Source organism: Rhyacophila brunnea, unplaced genomic scaffold, assembly GCF_057557595.1.
Source record: "Rhyacophila brunnea isolate RB1 unplaced genomic scaffold, BYU_Rbru_1.0 scaffold_14, whole genome shotgun sequence".
NCBI classification, from domain to species: domain Eukaryota; kingdom Metazoa; phylum Arthropoda; class Insecta; order Trichoptera; family Rhyacophilidae; genus Rhyacophila; species Rhyacophila brunnea.
Genome location: NW_028232796.1, coordinates 31,173,342 through 31,195,349, shown reverse-complemented (window position 1 = coordinate 31,195,349; position 22,008 = coordinate 31,173,342).

The following is a 22,008-nucleotide window of genomic DNA, read 5'->3' as shown; positions in this document are numbered from 1 at the left end:
TCTGCACACGCTCGACCAGGTAGAAACCCGGCTTGGTTTTTCCTGAGGACGTGCATTATTGGGTCCCTTATTCTCATCAAAATGATGTTTGCCAAAATCTTTCCCGGAACACTGAGTAGCGTAATGCCTCGGTAATTGTCGCAGCTTAGAGGGTCACCTTTTTTAAGAAGTGTGATGATTTCACCGTTCACCCAGTCCCTTGGGCAGCGCTCTTCTTCCCACACCTTTGTCATCAGATGAAACATAGGGTGCAGGATTGCGCTCAAGCTGTACTTGAGGAATTCAGGATGAATCCCGTCTCCCCCCGGTGCCTTTCCGTTCTTGAGCCTTTTCACAGCCGATTTTATCTCGGTGTGCGTGGGCGGGCAATCGGAAATGTCGGTCGCTCGGGGAATGTCCAAAAGTAAAGCTTCCGCAGATATGTCAAAGGGATCCAAGGGGGGTGGGCGGTTCAGCACTCCGCAGAAATGATTCTTCCAAATCTTCTTGACGCATTCTGCGTCAGACTCTATTGCTCCACTGGGACCACGAATGGCTCCGGGAGTCGGTGGTCGCCTGCCGCAGACTTCACGGGTGATTCGGAAGAGTTTCCTGGTGTCATTTCTGCTTGCTGCCTCCTCTGCCGCTTCAATTTGCCGGTTCATAAAATTGCGCTTGTCCAACCGCACGGATCGTTTGACTACCCTGTCTTGGGTCTGGTAGTCAGTCCGGCGGTCCTCGGTTCGGTCGGGGTCTCTCTCCTCGTCTCTCAGGGCTTTCAGCCTGGCTCGTTCACCAATTTCAACCCACGTTTCGTCAGACATCCACTTTGGCTGCTCACTCCTTCTGGTACCAAGGACGGTACGAGCCGACGACACAATCGCACTCTTTATGAGGCTCCAGTCCGCCTCAATGAGGTCGGATTCAGATTTGTGCCGCTCGTAGATACGATCTACACTATCTCGTACAGCAGTTTCGAAGTCGGTCCGAATTCTTCGGCGTCGGAGCTTCTCAACGTCAATTCGTTCGCACTTTGGAGGCCTCGCCTGGCGACTGAGTTTTACTCGGATGTTTCCAATAAGTAACTCATGATCGCTATGGATATCGGCGCCTCTGTAAGTACGCACGTCGAGAAGTTCCTTTCGGTGCTTCAAGCTGTATAAGAAGTGGTCAATCTGCGTCCTCGTGCGTCCATCAGGAGACGTCCACGTATATTTGTGAATGTCTTTGTGGGGAAAAACAGTGCCTCCGATTGCAAGCTCGTTCAGAGTGGCGAATTCTACGAGCCGCTCACCATTATCGTTGGGGTCACCGAGGCCGTGTCGTCCCATCACCGTGGGGCCAAGCACCGGGTCTGCTCCTACTCTCGCATTATAATCCCCCATTACAATCACGCGGTCTCTTCGGGGGATGGCGGAGACTGCCGCGTGGAGAGAATCGTAAAAAGCATCCTTTGTCTGCGCGTCGGCATCCTCAGTGGGGGCGTAGCACTGAAAGACGGTCAAGGAGCTACCAGGCGTCTTGAAGGAGGCACGTATCAGTCTCTCCGAGATTGGTTCCCATTTCACGAGGCAACGGGCCGCTCTCTTTGACATCAACACTGCCACTCCCTGGCGATGGTATTGCTCCTGACCTGAGTAGACAATAGAGTAACCCTCAATCAACTTTCTCCCGGCTCCTTTCCAGCGCACTTCGCTCAGCCCTAGGATGTCCACACCGAAGGTGTGCATGATGCGTGTGGCGTGCAGGTCCTTTCCGGGGGTACGCAGGGTGCGAACATTATATGTCCCAATGCGCATACTCGAGTTGTTAGAGAGGATTACTCTACCTGTTTCATTGTCCATTTCCATGCAAGGTCGTCGTTTTACAGAGCCGGTTGTCGTCCGAGGCTGCTGTGTAGGTGTTTTGTTAATCTGTTTCGTTTAAGGAGGCAAGGTGATTAGCCCAGCGCTCCCGAGGCCTGAGCCACGAGGGCCCTGAAGGTCGGCTCGACCAGGTTTTTCTGTCGGGGATTTCCTTCCCTTAGCCAGAAGGCCAGTTTTATGGCGCCGGTCACTCGCCCTTCGCCTCCTGCTGTTAGCTACAGCGTACGCTGCATTGCCCGGAGGTCGCCACGGGGAGGCCAGCAGATGGGACTTGCTGGCAGTTTGGCATTTCCCAACTTTTGCTATGAACACATCTACTGGCGTCAATGTGTCCACTTGGGGCCGACCAGCCGTTGACCACCAAAACAATTAGTTTAACAAAATTTAGTATGCACTATTTATGGCGGATTTTAACGTCCTAAATCTACCCTTCGCTACTGGTGTTAACCCACATCAGTTTACCCAATTCATATTTAGAACAGTTATTTTAACAAAAATTAATGTGCGCTATTTATGGCAGATATTAACAATCTACCTCCACCCTTCGCTATTGGTGTCAACCCACATCAGTTTACGTTTACGCCGCTATTCTGACAAGACGTGCAAGTCTGCGCTCTAAGTTTAAATTCAATAATTTACTTATAAAACTGAATTACAATGTCTAAAAACATCGGTATTACCATGGAAAATGTGGATTTGTTGTGTGTTATAAGACAGCAGTCTGAAATGATTGCCATTTTGTTAAAAAAGGTAGAATCAATTGAAAAAATTCTAACTGATCACCAAATTTATAAAAATAAATCAGTGTCATTTAAAAGTGCAATTAAGCCCAGTGCAATTGTAGTAGACGTACCATTGCCAGCGACATCGCCTACACCGGCAGCGCGTGCACTAGCGAACGAGCGAGCGAACGACACTGTTTGCTTCTCGCTCTCGCCTCCTGTGCCGGCACCAAGATCGACACCGCCACCAACTTATGCGAGGACGACACGGTCGCAATCGAAAATTAAAACAAAAATAGAAAATTATCCTGCACTCGGGGTTATTCCAGCAGTCGCCCCAGAAGAGGACTCCTCATCGTCACACGAGGCCTCACAACCGAAACCAGCTGAAGATTTACCTACGCCTAGGATTGTTGATGGATGGGCCACCGTTGCACGGAAGCGGCGTGTCGCGGTTCGGGGAAACCTCGCTGGACGAGCAAAAACTGTTGTGAAGCAGTATCACATCTGCCCGCTTCACAGAGATACAACAATGGCTGATGTTTTAACCTATTTAAATAAGTTATGTACCGCTGATTTCACAGTCGTGAAAATTAAATCAAGGGGGGACTACGCATCCTTCAGGGTAGGTATCCCTTCTGATGTCACGGACACTGTTTTGAGGGCGGATAACTGGCCACTTCACTCATTCATAAAAGAATGGGTGTCGAGAGTGGAAACTCCACGGTTGCCGGTTAGCTAAAAATTATGTATTAACACTTATTTTATGTCATGTCGTGAACGTTTTGAATTTGTAATTTGTTATGTTCATTATATGTAAAATAAATAAATTTGATTTGAATTTGATTTTTGATCGTATTCATATTAAGAACAATTAGTTTATCAAAAATTAATATGCACTATTTATGGCGGATTTTAACAGTCTACACCCACCCTTCGCTACTGGTGTGCACTATTTATGGTAGATTTTAACAGCCTACCTCCAACCTTCGCTACACTACAACTAACAATTAGTTTAGGAAAAATTAATATGCGCTATTTATGGCGGATATTAACAGTCTACCTCCACCCTTCGCTACTGTTGTCCACCCATATCAATCTACCCTATTTATATTTAAAACAATTCGTTTAACAGAATTTAGTGTGCACAATTTATGGTGGATCAAAATTTGCGCATATTATTGATTCATGAGATACAAACCTACAAATTAAGACATCGCATTTATTGCGATATCAACTAAAGATTAGGCACCATGTATTTTTTTCAAATCGCCTTCCACTACTTGTTGACTTGATTAGAAAAGTTCATTTTATTATTACTGCATTCCTTCAGTCGTCGCAATCAAAGTGTCTAGTTACCAATTTATTTTGTTGCAGGTACTGACACATCTCGGGGGAGTCGGATAGCTCAGGTGGTAGTGTTTATCACCCCTCGATAGTACAAAATTAAAATTATTATTCTTTAGTAACTTGTTAACTGTCACTTTGTGTTTTTTGTAAGCAAGATTTATTTTTATTTGTCTTTCAATGCCAAATCTTTATCGGTCCACTGAGTCGACACACAGCTAAACGCGCGTAATTTTTTTTCACAGTATGGAGAAGGTTAAAGAAAATATATTTAGTAATGAAACACTCAGAACCTTTCGTATTATTGTTTATTCAGGGCACAATTAACTCCTACGTATATTATTGTAATTCAGACGGGAGACAACACACAGCTAACGATACTATAAATTATCTCACTGCACGTGTGCAAGACAAGATGGCCACGATACGTTTTTTTCTTATTTTTGGCGGAGACACCATACGGACGCGGTGTCCCTTCGAATCGGAAATTTATAACTAATGGGTACATCCCGGGACCTGGTGGCTAGCTCGGGATGTTGGTGGGACTCCACAAAAATTAATGACTAAATGGGTATTTCTTTTCTCAAATTCTACGCGTCGCTCTGAATTGAGGAGGCCAGATGTCAACTGTTTTTTTCGCAACCATAGATTCACTAGCAGTGTTGCCACCCTTCCCTCACATACTCCTTATTATTAATTAATTAAAATACTTCTTACGTGCTAAGTACAAGTTGAATATTTTTGACAGCTAATCAAGGAATAATGGACGTACGTCCGCCCATTGTTGACTAGGAGGTCAGGAGACATGGTTATACCTAATAATTAATTTTATCTATCGGGAGAAGCCCAATGATCATCGATATGACAGTACCTACTACACACACATTCCATTCTGGATCATCTTTAGTTTGGTTTTGTGAGAATATAAATAGAGCCACAAAATGGCAACCTTCCTACTAGATACATAATATATTTTAACTTCTGGACCAACTTTAGTTCAGCTTTGAGGATATAAATAGAGCAACAAAATGGCAACCTTTATTAGAAAAATGGCCGTTTCTAGAACAATTTGAGCATATTTTTATGACGAGTACATCGACTGGAGTTAGTGCCAAACTGGCAACCTATGAAACTATTGAAGCGATGTTGTCAATTCGCGCAGACGTATTCTATTTCAACGAAGATAAATGGCTTTAAAGGTGGATCAACACCTCCTCTAACGTCTTACACGATCAACAAACAACGAGAAGAGTTGATTATATATATGTACTGACAATCCTCCTTGCAGGATCCTGGTGATAGGTTTCGGCTGGGGTTCGATTGACCATTAACACACGGCTAACAATAATCAGAAAACACAGAACAGATTAATAAATATAAATTTAATGTAAAAGCCACCGCCATAGGCCTATATTTTGAAGCAGTATATTTTATGGCGGTCAAGCTTTAAAACCTAAATAACATAACAAAGCATGCCGACGGCACTCAATATTGAATGTACGTTACATTTACGTAACAATCTTTAATGCATAGCATTATCATACAGATGTATCTATTGAAAATAACATATTCTAACTCTAACACGTGTTTAAGATTATCCCATATTTTTCCACACTTGAGATCCGTTGCTTGTTATACCACACCCAGTAGGGTAAGCCAGTTGCCATTAATTTTGTGTCCCTGTCAGGAAACTTTAAAATATTTAGTAACGCAAGTAATAAATAAACACATAATGTTGTAGACTTACGGAGAACATTAAATTTGATCCATCTAATTAAAAATTCCGTGGAATACCTACCTAAAGATAGTAGAAGCTCAATTTTCCTATGAAACGTTAACCAATCATATTTCTTCTGAGTACGGCTACCAAATTTAAACACAACATAGTTAACCACATTTTCTACTAAATTAACTAAAAATAATTACCCTCTAACTTTATATTTAACACAAACACAATAAATTTCAGCAACACGTGTCCGCAGTTTTTAAATGACTGTAGTCAATTAATGGACAACGCACTCAATACAAGCAAGTAAATTCACGCATAGCGACATTCGCACATGTATAGGTAGACGTCACGCAATTTCCATTATTCGATATCACACATCGGGAATTTATAGCAATATCACCTTTATTGTAATGGCGTTAGAATAGTGTTTCTAGTGTCAATGTTCATATGAGCGAACCCGTTAGAACCAAACCATTTGGCAGACCCGACAAAAAGCATCGGGAATTTATAGCAATATCACCTTTATTTTAATGGCGTTAGAACAGATTATGCCATTCGGCAGATCCGACAAAAAAGTGAGTGTCATTTTTTTATCCAGATGCTTCGTCCATATTAATGTCATTGACTGTTAGTCATCCAAATCAATATTTACCGGCAACGTGTACAAGAAATATTTAATTCAGCTGTAGAAATTCTATCTCACTCTAACGCATATTGCGGAGATATAAGATTCTCACTCGCACGTATGGTTCGTTTTTGTTCAGACCTTGGTATAAAACACAAAACTCTTCTCTGATTACAATTCAAACTTTGTGTCATCTTCCGCGATTGGAATATTTTGAATCTACTTACAATTATTTAAAGTTTTATTCAAATGGATTGAACGAGATTTTACTAACGAATAAAACAGCATTAAAACATAATTTTATGAAAAATGGTAAATAGAACTGTGTTGATCCAAGTGAGAGTTCTAGCCCAAATAATATGAATACGTACCTATAACTACCTTTTGAAGATTATTTGAATGTCAAGCGTATTTTTACACTTCGTTTTTCCTTATTTTTCGACATAAATGAATGAATTCATATTATACGAGTATTAAATTTCTTTGTTCTTCTTCCACGGCGCTACATCCCGGGGTGGGATTTGGCCTCCTCCACAACCGCTCTCCACTCACTCAGGTCTCTAGCCACACTTCTACAGTTACCGGGTCTTCCTATATGAAGCCAGTCCACTTCTACGGCGTCAGCCCATCTCCTTCTTGAACGACCTCTGGGTCTCTTCCGTTGGGGTAGCCACTTCGTCATGATCCTTGGCGCTCTAACTTCAGGTATTCTCACCACATGTCCCGCCCATCGTAGTCTTTGGGACTTACAGTATCTTATGATTGTTTGCTGTTCGATCAACTCTTCCAACTCGTGGTTCATTTTTATTCTGTAGTTCCCATTTTCCAACGTGAGTCCAATGATTTTTCGGAGTATTTTGCGCTCGAAGACAGCTAATTTGTTTTCCTCGTTTTGAGTTAAGCACCAAGTCTCACAGCCATAAGTGACCACTGGCCTTATAATTGTTTTATATATTAGAAGTTTACTAATGTCTTCTTAGGCCTAGAATTTTCGACCCCACCAGTCGCTTGCAAACATGCCAGGATTTATTCTCGGAGATAAGGCGGATTTTTATCGCCTCTGCTGTCTTATTTTGGGTATTTAGGCTGAATCCGAGACACGTGAACTTGTCCACCCTTTCATATGCATGCTGTCCTATGTCTATATTCTGCAGCGGTACCTGATCGCGTGTGCTGACCATATACTCAGTCTTTGACTGGTTTATTTGCAGCCCAGCGTTTTCTGCTTTTATTTTCATAGTGCCACCATGGTCGATCATCCTCTGTTTGGATCTGCTGAAATTTCTTTGTATTTTGATGTCATATCTACTTCTTTTGGGGCGTTTGGTAGAGAGTGAAATTGAGAGTTACAAAAGTACGCGACAGTTTGAAGTTAGCTGCGAATCAGTCAGCTGTATACAAACTCAAATTTGATAGTAGAATTGTTCCGTTGTCTAGGCAACTCTAAGTCTAAGCTGTCGGCCATTTGCAATTCATTACGTAAACAAACGATTAAACGCCAGAGTGACACTTTAAAAATAAAAAAAAACAACGAGAAATAATTATATCATTTAGTAATATAAGTTAAAGTGTAGGTATAAAAATAAACCAACGGCGCTCCAATGAGCGGCCCCTTTTCTTGAGTGTGAAATTTAACAAGATAATTAAGAGCTAGTCGAAGAATCTAGGTTACCACAAGTTAAGTTTTTGTTTTGTTACGCCAAAGAAGTATAACTTCTAACGCACGTACATAAGTACACACCGATTTTTTTAAAAATAATAATACATTATAATTATTGAAAACAATAAAACAATTAAAATATTTTTTTAAATTTTGACGCACCTGTTATTCGGTTTAAATTCTTGTATTGACTGTGTTTTATACGCCTTCAATAATGCAAATCTTTATGAGAATATTCCATGTAGTGCCTTAAGAAACTTCATGTTCTTGATACGTGTATGTATAATTAATAGTTCTTTATTTACATCCACACTTTGATTCATAACATCGATTTTTTTTAAATATTACCATTACACTCGAAATTACCAATCAAGATATTATTATGTAGGTCGATTATTTTGACCACAAATTTCACGTAATGCCTGAAACCAGGGCTCGAGATTGACCGGAACGCACCAGAGCGCTGTTCCGGTTCATAAAATCCCCAAAATTATCGCTCCGTCTCGTAGAACTATTAATTTGACCGTCTGAGCTAGATATGACATCATATAATAAAAAAATCCAACGCACTTATTTTTCTAAATTCATATACCTAATGAGATATCCCGAGTTCGGGCTAGCTCAGGGTATTGGTTGAACTCAGGAATCACAAAATTAGATTAAATAAAAGTCTTTGTTTTTTTTGTGTAAGCACGTGGCTTTGTATTTTCAGTGATTTTTTTTTACACTTATATTTTAATAATTAACACATTAGTTTTATTTTTGACGCGAGAGTTTGCGAACTCAACTATACGTCTGCTCGTGATTACGTATTTTTTCCGACTGCCTTTTTAAATGTTTAAAAACGCTTGCGTGATAATTTAGCGAGTACAGTTACTACAAAAGAGCTTTCATGCTAACTCTCTTCCACTCTTACATCTTTTACATCCATCTCTTTCAAACTCATAAAACAAAATCTTACATAGATTTACAAGCTATTCCTATTACTAAATTAATTACAATTTTAGTGCTATGAATCTTTAATATAATACTTAAAGCTATTGGTTTAAAATTTTATATCTAGGTATATATTGTACCTAATTAGTATTCTAAATCTAACATATTCTTTTTTATCCAGATAGTCAAGTGATGCGTCATAAGTCTTTCATATTCTGTTAATTGACTATGTGGCCAAGCTGCACGTTTAGGCCTACAAAACTTTATTACGGCCCCCATTGAAGACGGGAAGTCCAGGAGTATGTCACTAAGTACAATTATATAAAAATGTTAACATTTTCGTAAAATTATCGAGCGCTCCGGTTCGTAAATTTTTCCATTTCAAGCGCTGCCCGTAGCTCGAATGGATTCATTACTGTGGTAATAAATTTTAAGAATTTGTATACGCTATAGGTACAGCTGTACCATGATGATTTGCCAAACAATACTGAACGGAAATATAAACTTTGGTGGGAATCAGAAAAAAATGACTGCTATTACATTTTAAAAATCTATAGTACCTATTTGCTAATTTTATAACCCTTTACAAGTACATATTATATGTGTCGCTACATTTCAAACTCAGCCAAGTCCGCCTTTAGGTATTTTTGACTTTTTTGTGAATTGCTGCAGAACTAATGCTTTATAACATTTCTGTATTATCAAAACCATCCAAATCCGCCTGTATAATAAGTAAATGGAAGTCAAAGATGAACAGTTTTTTCAGACTCACTGAAGTAATTATATCACACTCAGCCATCTCCATTCAGGCCAATCACTGAAGGCGATTACAACAACATGGACGTCAGTTGTTTGCGAACCGGTGAGTGAATGAGTGTCAATGGTATCTTTTTCAACATTTTTTAATAGAAATAATTAATAAAAATAAGGTTTCAAATATTAGAAGTGACCCCCCGATAAGGCGAGAAAACGAATAATTAAGGCAGAATCGACAAAATGCGCCAAAGATAAGGAAAATCGGTAAGTTTTATTTTGCTTAACCTGCATCCTAAAAAGCATCCGGTGTCAAGCAGAGTCGCATTTGACATTTTAGTCATACTCGTAGTACTGAGAATATAAATTTGGTTTTACACAATTCTAATTTACGAGACTTATAGAACCCTTTGCAGTTCTTAAAAAACACACACCGTACCCACTCCTTAATTAATTTAAAGATTTTAATAATAATTATTCGTACATGCTTTACTGAATTAAATAGGTAATATACATCCTATTAAGAATACATTTTATAAATTATTTTATGATTGCCAAGTTGTAGGTATCAAATAGAAAAATGTGTACCACTATTTAAAACATTTCAAATTGTGATATTGACTGACTAAACTGAACTAAATAAAATTGTCAGAATTATTGAATATCCATACCCTGGGATATAATTGGTTTTACTAATAATTATTAGTAAAACCAACGCATTTCCTAGAATTGTATCCAGCCGAGGGCTTCAACCATTTATATTAATTATTATCCATTTGGACCATTTGTAAAATTTAATTTTTAATACAAATCTATAATTATAACAATTCCTGAAGGATTTTTTAGGTTTTTGTGTTGCCGAGCATGAAGTCACTTTTATATCGATTTTTATGTTTTAAAATTAGAAACCATATTTTTTTCCGTCGTAATCACATTTTCCTAATTTTTTGTCTAAATTAATAATATTATTATATTGAGAAAAATTTTTGAACATAAATTTATGTTGTCATCAACATTTATTTATTATTTCGCCCTTTTCCATTACCTAAGTCCAGCCCAGAAGATTGACACCATTATAGCTAATAAAATGGCTGCCACGGAAATATCAAAATAAGCCAAGTCCGCACGGACTTGGTTGATTTTGTGACAAACTAAGCCATGTCCATATAAAAAATCCATTTTTTGAAGAATCTATGAAAATTACATGAAAACTAAAAATGTGGAACTTATTAGTTTTAAACATTCTATAATCGCAATAATATAAACTTTCATCTTTATGACCGTGTACACAAGGAAACAAAAAAGCTGTTTTTCTCCTTTTCATCCATTATGGACATGGCTGAGTTTGAAATGTAGCAACACATATGTTTGTTATAGGCCCTTTTGGTGTTATATTTGAGTAATATTTATCTGTATTATTTTGGATAGGTAGTTTTTCCGCCTACTACGCGGCGTAAATGTGAACTCTGCCATTCTTGGTAGTGTTGACCTCTTAGTCCCTGACAACTATCTTAGAAATCGGGAATATCAGTAGTTTGTTCTACCAATGTGCAGAGCTAACCTGCCATTGAGCGGGTGATAACTGTGTTCAACCAAATCATTTCTGATATTGATATACTCCACCTAAGTTTAATGAATTTAGGTGAACGTTGTTTTATAAATTCTTACTCCCATGTACCTACGTACTTAATAAGTTTTGTATTTACTCATTTACTAAATGTTGCTTTTATTTCTTTATTTTTTTTAAATAAGTACTGTTTTAATAATACATACTAGGTTCTTGTAAACATTTTTTGGAAATAGCCGATATTCTGGATTATTTTTTAGGTAATCATTCTAGAATTATTCATGAATTTTGCTGAAATCGGCTACCTATAAAAATTACCGCTGTTGCCGAATGGCTTCCAGTAAACAGACTTGTACCTAATATTTCCATGTCTGTTTTAGATGTCTTGAATTTGTAATTTGCGAAGTTTACTGTGAGTATATAAATAAATAAATTTAAATTCGAATCTGCATTGGCGTCGGTTGAATATATCAATCTATAATCGTAAAAAAGTTAAATACTTACCTACCTCTCTGTCTCTGATTTCGATATACCTACTTTCGATTCGTTCCTCACGCCCGGTGCTTGCCTCATTCTGAATGGTCTGAAGACTCTCAAGTAGCCCACTCCTGCAGTCCAGAAAGGATTCCTCGGGTGAAGACATTTCTTTGGCGAAGACATTGTGTCAGAATAGAACGGGTATTTTGTGTTGTTTAAAACTTTTTATATTCCGTCAACAGTTTTAATATTTTACAGCTTACTGTTGAAATTTGATTGAATTGCGAATCGGTGACATTTAGGTATTTAACTAAGTAATTTTGTGGATATGTACCAAGCTTCAATTATTCAGTGAAAATTAAGGACCTACATAATATATACTAATATATTCTATTAAACATTGTCATAAACCGAGATCAAAACCTTAACTATGGTTATAACTGTTGCAAGCACAGAATAGATTGATAAGATAGAAATTCTTATAAAATTAATATTATTAGATGTAAGACATCAATAATAAAGTAAGTTGATAACAGACCAAATTCCCACAGTAATATGTTATGTTGTTAAATATTATTGCAAGGAATGTTTTTTTTATAAAATAACTATATAAATAAGAGATATGTCATTTAGAATAAGTACTGAAGAGACTAAGTTAAGATTTATTGTGTAAATTTAAGAACTAACTATGTTCCCACAAAAATGCCAAAACCAGTCGCCATAGACTAAGACTTGGAAGGCAGTTTTATTTTTTGAATTAAAGATGGTCAGGCCATGAAAAGCAAGAAATACAAAGCCCGCTGAGAATCTTAAAATATTTCCAATATGCAATGCACGTTTCGTTTACGTTTACAGACGTTGAAAATAACATATTCTATAACACCTGTCTGCTTGTAAGAAAAGATTTAAAACCTTCTGTGGTTTCCCTATAAAAATCACCGAAGGCAAATTCAGAATCAAGAAACAAGGATAAGACGTGTACCTATGTATGGAAATTATTGGTCCTAGGCAATTTTTGCAATCAGTCTATACGATAAGGCTTTATTCATTAAGTACCTACCTAAGTTGAAAGAGTTTTTCCCAACCTATTGGGTTTTTCTATAGATCCAGACATTTATTTTGAAAATTTTAAACAACATATTGAATTGAGCAATCTAACGGGTGATTTTTAAAGCGGGTGTACTTCCACTGGTCCACACTGTAACCGCTGAAATGTATTGAATATTGATTAAATGGAAAATTATTATAATTATGGAACCAAGAGTGGTCCCACTAAGATGCAGCGCCATTAGAAACATCTAGTAATAGAATAATAAATGTGCAGTCGATGTCACCTTACAGATAATTTACATTTTCTTCTTCTTATCGTGCCATCCCCTAGTGGAGGTCGGCCACCATCAGGGTGTTTTCCGATTGTGATACTACGCGGAACTTCTTGGTCCTTTCCCATTCGATTAAGAACTTTTTGAACTCAACATTTTATCAGACTGCCAGTCCAAGGAATTTTGAGTATTCGTGTATACAGCCACATCTCGAAAGTATCAACTATTTTTGACATCTGGTTTAGTGTCCATCTGGTTTAGCAATGCAACGGGTGGCGTCTATATGTATATATAGTCTATGGTCCATACATTTTTATACAATATTATTAGATATAATACATTAATCAATAAGCAAATTTATGACTGACCGAATTCCCACAGTATTGGGTAATATTAAAACAAGGAATGTTTTGATTTTATTAAATAGAGGATACCTTTAAGATTAAGTACCGATTAGACTAGATGTATTGTGTAATAATATGAAGTGTATTGTTCACATCATAAAATCGATAGTTTATGATGTTTTTGTAGAACATATTCTGTTATATTATCCTCTATTCAGATCATTATATCCCAAGTTTTTCTTACGGTGGCCTAGCCCGTGAGAGGATTCTATTTATGTAATAATAGAGGTCTGTGCAATGTTATTAGGTATCTACATAAAAAATATGATTATCTTCTCGAATTCTGTTAATGTCTGGTACGCACAATAAATTAGTTGGTTTGGGTCATAATAAATTAACATACCTAACCTAACAATGCAAATTGAATGCGTGTTATATTTATTATTTTGTTTCGTTCACTTTTTCAAAAAAAAATCTCCCTGCTGCAATTAAAATAACACTTTTCATTGAAAATATTTACAGATCATACTAAAATTAAATAATAAATATTATACTAGTGTAATAATAATATTTTACAAAATAGAAATATGATGATTTTTTAAATTACTATTGTGTCAAATAAAATAATATAATATGGAAATATCTTGACTGACTGATGTCTTGATTCAACTCTGTTGTTTTAACTTCGTGTCCGTTGTTAAAATTAAAAAGATTAGTTTTTGGCAAGTAGGTAACGAAATAAATAATTGTAATTTCAATCTTGATACCCCTTGAACATATCCACCATGCTGAAATTAAGAAAAAAAACATATAAAAGTTATACTATATCACTTTACCGAACCAAATAATACATATTATATTAGCATTTCTAATAATTAATAATTAAAGAAATGTTTCAAATTATTACTGGAATAAAAAAGACACATGCATGACGTGTGCAGTGACGTCACGGTCACGGTAAAGGGGGGCCATGCGTTGCATAGGGGTGCAGTGACTTTCCTAGATAAAATGCCGCCCCTAGGCAGTGCCAAAGAACCGCACCATATTTGAATACAGTAAATACTTTTTATCATCCTTTCAGGACCTATCTAAGAAATGTGTTGTATGGATACATTACTAATAAAAAAACCACTAAATCTAATTTAAATGCCATCTATACTTCAATAAACAATATTGCGGGTCCGCGGTTTAAGATACATTTAAAAATACACCTGACAACGTTCGAAACTCGCGAATAATTGGCAAAAATATTTGGATAAATTAATTAGGTAAGTACCTACTTATGTACTACCTACCTATAATCCAAATATAATTCGCAAATCCGCACGCGTCGTTGCTGGTCGTCAAGGACGTGACGTCCAAGGACAATGAAAGTAAACTAGACATCGCGAACCCGACGAAAAATTACAGTCCTGTTAAATCTTTTATTGTAATTAATACATTTTGTTTCCAACCAGTGAGTTGATTTTTTTAATGGAAAGATATTTCCGTTATTACTAAGTTAAGGTACCTATTTCTATATAATATATCTAATAATTCTCCTCGATTTGCCGCCCTTCGAGTAACTGCCACCCCCAAGCGACGCTCAATCTGCCTACCCTCACGGGACGTCACTGTAGGGGTGGTACATTATAAAGGACGGTGAACGAGGGAATGATTACATATTATGTATATTACAACTTTTGAGAGCAGTGGTGGTTTTTCATGAAGCACACAACCGACATCTAAGTTTAAAAAATAATCGAGGCATTAAAATTTTGACAGCATATTATTGTTTGATTGTAATAATATTATATTTTTAGAAGGGTGCATCAAACATGTTAGCTCCACAGACCTCAACGTACTTATTAACAACGATGCTCGTAATTTTTAATAACTGGTATGTAGGTATGCCAATTCAAGGATTGTCGTTGTATTTATCTATCCAAGATAGCCGAAAATAAATAATAGGTACAATAGGTCAGTACCTAGCGAAGGGTGGAGGCACGTTGAATAAAAGAAGTGGTATATTAGAATTTAAAATACATATTAGAGATGGTAGTTTTTAAAAATTCATTAAGGGGGGACATGCGCCGCCGCGTAGGTCAAAATGGAGATTTTATGCTATTTTCAAAGCACGATCCAGGACATTCCTTAAACGTTGTAGATAATCTATTTATATAATTTTGAAGCCTTATTATCCTTTATATTTATTTTAAACATTTGATGACTGATGAAATGTGTAAATCTTGCCCATTTTTTGAATAATAAAATGCCTAATTCTTGTCAAATTTGGGATCAAAGAGATTATCAATATAATTTTTTATCGTAAATATTTCACTATAATAATGTCGACATAAATTTTACTAATGGTTTTATAAATGCTTTTAAAAATTAATAAAAATAAAAAATCTTAACACCACTGCACATGATGTACTGAAATATTACTATATTCTAAAACATTAGATCGAGAGGTTTAAAAGTATACTATTTTATGTAATAAAAATACTTTATGCAGTCATCAAATGTTTAAAATAAATATAAAGGATAAAAAGGCTTATAATTATAAAAATAGATTATCTACAACGTTTAAGGAATGTCCTGGGTTATGCTCTGAAAATAGCATAACATCTCCATTTTGACCTACGCTGAGCATGTAGGCCGTTAGCCCTCCCCATATCAAACCATAATCGATTAAAAATCTATAAAATATCTAAAATTATAGTATTATATTGTATCTACATATTATAATGGTAAAATTTGAGATATTTTATAGATAAACGAATATTTATTGACTATTATCTACCATAGCTTCAATTAGGCAGGGTTTAATTGAATTTTAAAAACTAACCACCGTCTGCTAATTGTATTATTAGTTCAATGAAAACAAATACGTTTGATTAACAAAGTTTAATTACATTATTTATGGCTGATCTTAACAGCCTACCTCCACTCTTCGCTACTGCTGCCAACCCCCGCGGGGCGTCACTGGATAGTAACGCCAGCTAGTGCCGGCTATTATGTACATACCTTGCGTACGTGTATTCTTCGTCAACTTTATTCAAAACTCTTTTTATTCTACAACCAACATTTTCACATCCCTGTTGTTGTAATGAATATGTATCAATTGCTTGTTGCACGAATGCAGATAAGATGTTTATGCTCTCAAAACTTTGTTCTGAAATACAAAATAATCCATTTTAATACAATTAAATAATCATAACAGGTAGCTACTTGCGGCGAAAATTGTGATGTGGTGGGCATGGCCCCCACAAAGGGGGGGCTGACATGGCTCTAGCCTGGGAGCCCGGGCTCAGAAAGGGCCCGGCGTGACGAGTCGACGAGATAAGTGAAATAAACACAGATCACAAATTAACTCCAATAGTAAAAAAAGTCTCCTGCGGCGCCTGCTGCTTCAATAATATTAATAATTTAAAAAATTTGGTTTACGATGCAATTTTTAACTGTGTGCCAATACTCGACAACACAATTTAAATGGATGTCAATATTAAAACTACAAAAAATCGCTAAAAATACACTTTAATTTTACCGCGTACTCCATTTGGAAAACGCTACTGCAGTGCGTCACACTGCCTTTACCCTTAGCGATAGGTAGGGGGGCCCGCCAAGCATCCTAGCCTGGGGGCCCGCTTCAGGATGTAGGGCCATGGCCGTGGGTAGTGTTGCCAACCGCAAACGACAAAAATATACCAGCGCATCTATTCCATACACAAGGATGCTATCGGCGGCTATCGAGGGTAATTTATCATTATGTATGTATTAAGGAGGTTAATTATTGTTACAATAAGTTAACCGTCTGAACTGTCAAAAAATTCTGTGTTTTAACAGCAACTCTCTTGGCTGTGTTAACTTTTAGTGCGAGATAGATTGTTTTGACAGTTTATAAGTTAAAGTAACAATTATAATACCTAAATATATAAATATGATAAACTACCCTCGATAGCCACCTATAGCAGCATTGTGTATATAATAGATTCGCTTATGGGGTAAGTAATAAAATAAACTATTGTGGCAAGAAAAAATAAGATTCCCGAGAAAAAAATCAGAAGAAAAGAAGAAGAATAATATAAAACAATAAAATAAAAATATATATCAAGATAAATTAATATTGGAGCTTGTACTAGTTAATTTCATCGTAACTAGATAGGACGCCTATAGATTAATTGGTAAAAGCACATTACACGTTCATGTCCCGTGGAGCGTCGTATTTTTTTTCTTTAAATATGATTTTTTCTAGTAGGTATATAAGTATCTTAGGTGATTTCAAATTGTGTGTTTTATTTAGACCCCAATTTAATCTCAATGCTATACGTACATCAGTTTTTGATACAATCGGTCACGGTGCACTACTGTGATATGGCTAACTGCATACGTACAACTTTCTCGACACGAGTTCAGACAATAATATTAAATGACGATCGGGCACATATTATAATATGCTAAGAACGATTTAGTGTCTATGATCATATGTATGCCATTCCGACATATTATTATACATACATATTGGTATGACAGCTATGACATCGTATTTACACTCTGTGACATCCTGTGACACAGAACGCCAACATAAGAAACGGGTTTTTCGGCATTTATATGAATGACCGATCGTCATAAAGTCTATTTAATGATTTTAGCCATTAGATTGATACGGGTTGCATTAAAAATACAAATAATAAAATCAATTCATACCTCTCGTAGTAAAGTTTTTCAACAGCCTTTCTTCATCTTCGTCATGGTTATTCCCTTTCTTGTAATGAATTAATTTCGGGATGAAAAGCAAAAGACAAATAATCGCGATAAATTTCACAATCTTTTTAAATATTACCACCTTTAAAATAATCTTTGCCAACGTCAAAAGGTCGAATTTCAAAGAGAATTTATCGAAAAAAGATGGCGCGCCGTATGGTACCCCATACGTTGGTTTCAAGGGAGCTCCATATCCTGATCCACCAGTCGGGCCGTATTGATGCGAAGGTGCACCGTACGAATTGTCGGGGGGTCCATAATTATAATTAGGCTGTCTATTGTATCCAGGGACTCCGTACTTCTTAGGCGGTCCATAGGAAGAAGGTTGTGGAAAATAACTGTCAGTATTATCATAGCCACTTGAATATCCGTTGTATTGATTCCCACTGGCGTCATTGGACGTAAAACTGTTATATTGGCCAGGCTCTGCGTTCGGACCTGTATCGTAATTGTTGTCTTCTCTCCTTATTGGCACTGTTGCTTTGTTTATATCAACAGTTGGTTGCACAGCAACCGGTTGGGGGGCAACAGGCTTCTTTGCTATGTGATTGGCTGGAGTTACGTATACTATTCTTTTATCAGCTGATTTCGAAGACCCTTGGCGAGTTGTGGTGTACGCCTGAATGTAGGAATCTTGAACAAGTCTTGGGGATTCTTCAGATCCTGTGGAGTTGCTGTTTATTTCTTCGGATATTGAAAACTTTGATTGAATCAATAATATTGATAATAATATAAAGAACATATTGTATCTAATCTCCATTGCAAAATATTTATTAATTATTCTGGAACAAAGCAAAAAAAAATGGTATTAAATAAATAAAAAGAAACTGTAGTAAGAGGTACCATGGCGGGGAGGATTGACAGGGTATTGGTTGGGGGCCCGATGTGGCGTATCAACCAGTTATGTAAGATAAATCACAAATCTGCTTCAATAATAAAAAAATCGCCTGCATTTTACTTGGAGATATTAATTAACATTAAAAATATATATGGCAGTGCGTTGCAATTTTATGTTATGTTATAATTGATATAATGACATGTTTAAAAACGTGTAGAATTTTATTTTATAATTATATTTAGTGTATTTCCTGACCAATAAAAATGGATATTTATCCAATATGGCAAAGGGTCGCATGTTCTTTAGTTACCAGAAAAGGGGATCGCGATCTGTGCTTCATAATATGATGCCGTATGCCGACAACTCAATAATTAACGTGTATTTATTTAAATATACAAAAATCAGTAAAAATAGTCGGTATACACTTAATTGCCTCGCGGAACTCTGGGGTCCCGCGGAATACCATTTGAGGAAAACTACAGTAGAAAATCACACTGCCCCCGCCAAACATCTTGGCAGTGAGGGTAATAAAAATATATAAACTGTTTGTAGAAACTGATGACTATTGCACATTGAAATAAATAGTGATGGCTTAAACGAAATAATATGCATTAATTATTTTTTTGTGAACAGTTTACCATATTGCATTCGAATTTATTAAATAGCCAGCACATGGACACAGATCATGGACTCAATAGATTGAGCAAGTGACTAGCATCAATTTATCGTAAATAAATTTTTAAAAAACCACATTACGGGGTGTCCAAGATCCAAATCGGATAGTGGAGCCAATGAAAAAAGCAGCAGTGAATGTCGTATAGGAAAAGAAAGAACTCCCTTCAGATGAACGGACCAAATTAAGAGGGCTTCGGGGCTTCCACTGGGAGAGTCTGCATGGCACTGAATGCCAAAAGGGGAAGTGCTGAGTCGTGGAGAAGACTACTGCCTGATGACGATAATAGGATCATGGCCATTTTTTTTTAGCATGTCCAATTCAAATGGATTACACCGAAGATGACCCATGGGGGTACGCAGGTCATTCGTTGCATAGGGACAGCACATTATAAAGGGCGGCTAACAAAGGGACGAATACAAATATTTGAGATCAGTGGCGGTTTTCCATGAAGCTTGGAAGCTTGGAAGCATAATTGGAAAGCTCATGCATTATAAAATAACAAAGCATAAAAAATCCTGACGACATAAATATTTAATTGTTGTATTGTAAATACATATTGTAATGATGGCTTATCGCACAAGAAAAAATCTCAAGGAGGCCGCCAAACCTGTCAACGCTACAGATTTCCACGTACTTAAAACCGCCAAAGCTTGTGAGTAGCTTTCGTGGAAATTCTCAGTTGACAGATGGTGTGTATGTTAATTTAAAGATTTTTTTTTGTTTACACGAAAATAAATAATAAAAAGTTAAGTAGTAATTACACAACGAATTGGTAGATAATTTGTCACTTCTTTAATGTAGGTATAAGGGGACTGCCTGATTAAGGACGGCAGTTGCCTAGGGACATGGTCCCCACATCCTGAAGCGGGCCCCCAGGCGAGATTTTTGGCAGGTCCCCCTACCTATCGCTAAGTTTAAGCGCAGTCTGACGCTCTACAAAGACGTTTTCCAAATGGTATTCGAGGTTTAATAAAATTCAGTATATTTTTAGCGATTTTTTAACACATCGAAATATGGAGTTGTCGATACTATCAACACACAATAACCAAAAATAGCATCGCAAAACCTTATATTTTAAAATGGTAATAACCCCAAAATAAAATAGCGTCGCAGGCTACTTTTTTTACTATTAGAGACAATTTAAGATGTGTGTTAATCTCATTTATCTGGTCAACCCACTACGCCGGGCCTCTAGGCTAGAGCCCTGTTAACCCCCCCCCCCCCCCTCTTGTGGGGGCCATGCCTAGGGACGTCACTGAATAACACGGTCTTCTACAATATGGCGAGTTATCTGTTTACGAGGGCTGACTGTTAGCCACACACGATTTAAGAGGTTGAATGAGGTAATGGACACTCACAATTTGAATGCAAATATTATGTACCTACATTCGTACACAGAATTGATTCATTTAAACAATTGTACAAAATCAGAATTTCAACCCGGACTTACCGCACGATATTGCACGATTATTGCTCGGTCGTATAATAATTAATTGTAGCACGTTGTAAAAAAATCGAGATGATTATTGGGTATTTAGTGTAACGGAATGAATTTTGGAAAACCTCTTTGGAAAAAAAACATGAAACTTTCTTAAAGTGTAAGTGTTATTAGTTTGGGTCTAGGACGACTTGGCACCGGGACAACTGGACGCCACGCAATTCGAAAATAAATAAACGTTAGGTACTTATGGGTACTTAAAAAAATATTTAATAATATTATTTATATTTATATTATTATGATTTAACAGTTGGTGAGAATTTAAATATGCACACGTAAATAATGATTTCATCGTATGTTTAAGTTCCAACGAAAAAAGAGTTTTTTTTATTTTTATTTAGGTAATTCTCAATCTGCAATAAAAACATTATGTTAAGAGTAAAATGAATTATAACTACTAAGTTTAGTAGTAGATAGAAACTGATTAAAATTCCTCGTCTACGTTCTGTACAGGTACGTGTCTACGACAGTGCGGAGTCCAATTGCCCTGGTGTCCAGTTGTCCCATTTTCCCATTAATTTTATTATCACGTTCTAAAAGCATTAAAAATAAAATATTGGTACGTACCTACTTTAATTTTAAAGATTAATTGAATTAATATATAAGATAATTCACACGTAAAAAGACACTTATTAACACAAATCTATGAAAGAAAATTCGCGAATGAAAACTTTTCTCTCTGTCAACACCGCCTACCAGGTTGACAATCAAAACCAACTGATTAGTAACTTACGGATTAATCAACCATATAAACAAAATGTTCCAAATTGAAATGATAATCGAGAAATCTCGGCGAGGATATAATGGTTCCGCATACTTATCGCGCGGGCGCCATGCAGGGAATACTAATCAACCACCTCGTCAGGAATTTTCATACAATCGGGCGTCACGTTATCACTCCGTGAGGCGTTTACAGAACCTTTC